This window comes from Triticum dicoccoides, chromosome 4B (genome assembly GCF_002162155.2).
Source record: "Triticum dicoccoides isolate Atlit2015 ecotype Zavitan chromosome 4B, WEW_v2.0, whole genome shotgun sequence".
Classification (NCBI taxonomy): Eukaryota; Viridiplantae; Streptophyta; class Magnoliopsida; order Poales; family Poaceae; genus Triticum; species Triticum dicoccoides.
In genome coordinates, this window is record NC_041387.1 from 425,492,971 (window position 1) to 425,495,457 (window position 2,487).

The window sequence follows — 2,487 nt, forward strand, 5'->3', positions numbered from 1 at the left end:
CAAAGCGCTATCATAGAAATTGAGTTTATATATTGTCTTATGTCGCAATCTCAAATAGAAGCACCTTAATAAAAACTGAGACAAAGCGCTAGCTTGTAGCTCTGCAGCAAACTGTAAATACAATATCCATATATCTAGAAAGAAGAACAAAGGTGACTGCATTATTTTAGCAACTACATGTTTAAGTTTCCTCATCGCCATAGGTTGTAGCTCTGCAGCAAACTATAAATTCAATATCCAGATATCTAGAATGAAAAGAACAAAGGTTACTGCACTATTTTAGCAGCTACATGTTTCAGTTTTATTATCACCATAGGCTCACATGATTACCAAAATATCTTGTCCCAGTAGGTCACATAACAATTTTGCATTAATAGAAGTTGGTCTGATTAAACAAATTTATATCGTACTTCTTCATGTTTATGAAGAATCAAAGATCTGCCAAATGTCATTTTTCTCTACGGATGAAACCAATAGTGACATATTACTATAATCACTTGGATAAATATACAGTGCCACTATATACATCCAGTTAAATGGAAAGAAACCAAGTAAAACAAAAATTAACACTCTATCAGCAAAACTGAATAATGCTACAAATGGAAATTAATTTTTGTTAAGTAAATAATATGAAGCATTATTTCCAGAAAAAAATTATTTAGCTTTCCGAAACAGAAGGGCAACATACAAGTAGGGGTATGGGAACACAGGAGAGTATCTGGTGCTACCAAGACTTAGATGCTACCGTGATACGGGCATCTGGGCCGTCGGATTCTTAAATCGGACGGCATCCAGGAGATGTGGGATCAGCTGGACCTGTGCGTGATTTTTGGACTCCTCGTAGGTTTTTTGCAAATGTTGCAGAGTTGTTGAGAGCCGTCTGATCTGAGAATCCGACGACCCAAAATCTTGTATCACAGTAGCACGTAAAGATTGGTAGCACTAGATATTTTCCCATGGGAACACTATGTATTTACAAGAACTGAAGTAATGTTCAGTTAGAAGATATTGAGTTGTATACATTGACAGAATTTTAGTCCATAGAAACCTACGACCATCTCCATCTAGACAGAATCGAACAGAGACAAACAGAGGAGATGGGCAAGAGAGGTACCTTCCATCCATGCTGTTAGACAAAAGGATAGATAGAGTTGTAGTTTAAACTCATATATCTCTTTCTATCTGTTTTTCTCTCTGTTCAAACTACTTCCCTCGATCTCCTGTAATCTAGACGTATCCTAGCGATCGTCTCAACTTGTACGCCACGGCAGGCTGTTCGCCAGAGTCAATATATACCGCGGCCACCTACGGGTGGTAGTACGCTTCCCATATCATCTTTCATGGTAATCAGAGCATCTTCTTCCTAGATCGAGAGAAAAGAGAAGAGATCGCATCTAGCCTCGCCATGACTACCGCCTCCACCCAACCCTGCACCATGAGTGCGCTCACCACATCCCTTGCCTCCGCCTCCACCTTTGCCCCCTCATCATCCAGCGCCTCCCACGCCATACCCCTCGGGCCATCACCACAGGAGAAGCTCACGAGGAATAACTTCCTCATGTGGAAAGCCATCGTGTTGCCACAAATCAAGGGCGCACAGATGGCTCACCACCTTGATCCGGCGAGCCAGGCGCCACCGGAGACACTCACCATCACCAAGGAGGGCAAGGAAGAGCAGATCGCCAACTTCGCCCGCGTTCTCTGGTATGCACAACAGCAGCAACTTCAAGGTTTTCTAATGGGCTCTCTGTCTCGCGAGATACTTGCACAGGTTGTCACTCCTCAGACACCGGCGGAGGTGTGGGCAGCGATCCACGCCACCTTTGCTGCCCAAACTCAGGCGCAAGCCATCAACACACGCATAGAGCTCACAAATCTGAAGAAGGGGAATCTGAGCATGACGGAGTATCTTGCCAAGATCAAGATGCTTTCTGATGAGATCGCATGCACAGGGGCGGCGCTCGGCAATGCTGAGATCGTCTCTCATGTCCTCGCCGGACTTGACCTCGACTACAAGCCGGTGGTCTCGGCCCTTGCAGCACGGGTAGAGCCCGTGACTGTCTAGGAGCTGTTCAACCAGCTTCTCAGCTTCGACGCGCGGCTCAACCTTCTTCACGGCATGAATGTCCGCCAGTCGTCTGCCAATGCGGTGTCCCGCGGCCGTGGAGCAGGCCGTGGGCGCGGTCACCAGGGCCGCAGTCGCAACGGCAGCGGCGGTGGCAACGGGCGAGGGCGCGGGAGCAACGCCCGATCTAGGAGCAGTGGCTTCAACAACGGCTTCAACAACACCAACAACACCGCTCCTGGATCCTCTTCTTCACCTCGGGTCCGGTGCCAGCTCTGCAAGAAACCAGGCCATGAGGTCATGGATTGCTGGCACCGCTACGACGAGGACTACGTTCCTAATGCACGCCATGCTGCAGCAGCAATCCGTGAGCAGCAAGGAGGAGATGGCACTGTCTGGTATGCCGACTCAGGCGCCACTGA

At 47.5% G+C, this 2,487-nt stretch overlaps 1 pseudogene; it reads left to right on the forward strand.

Moving 5' to 3' along the window:
• Positions 1-1,957: 1,957 nt before the first annotated feature.
• On the forward strand, positions 1,958-2,096 carry LOC119296534 (annotated as a pseudogene).
• The last annotated feature ends 391 nt before the right edge of the window (positions 2,097-2,487 follow it).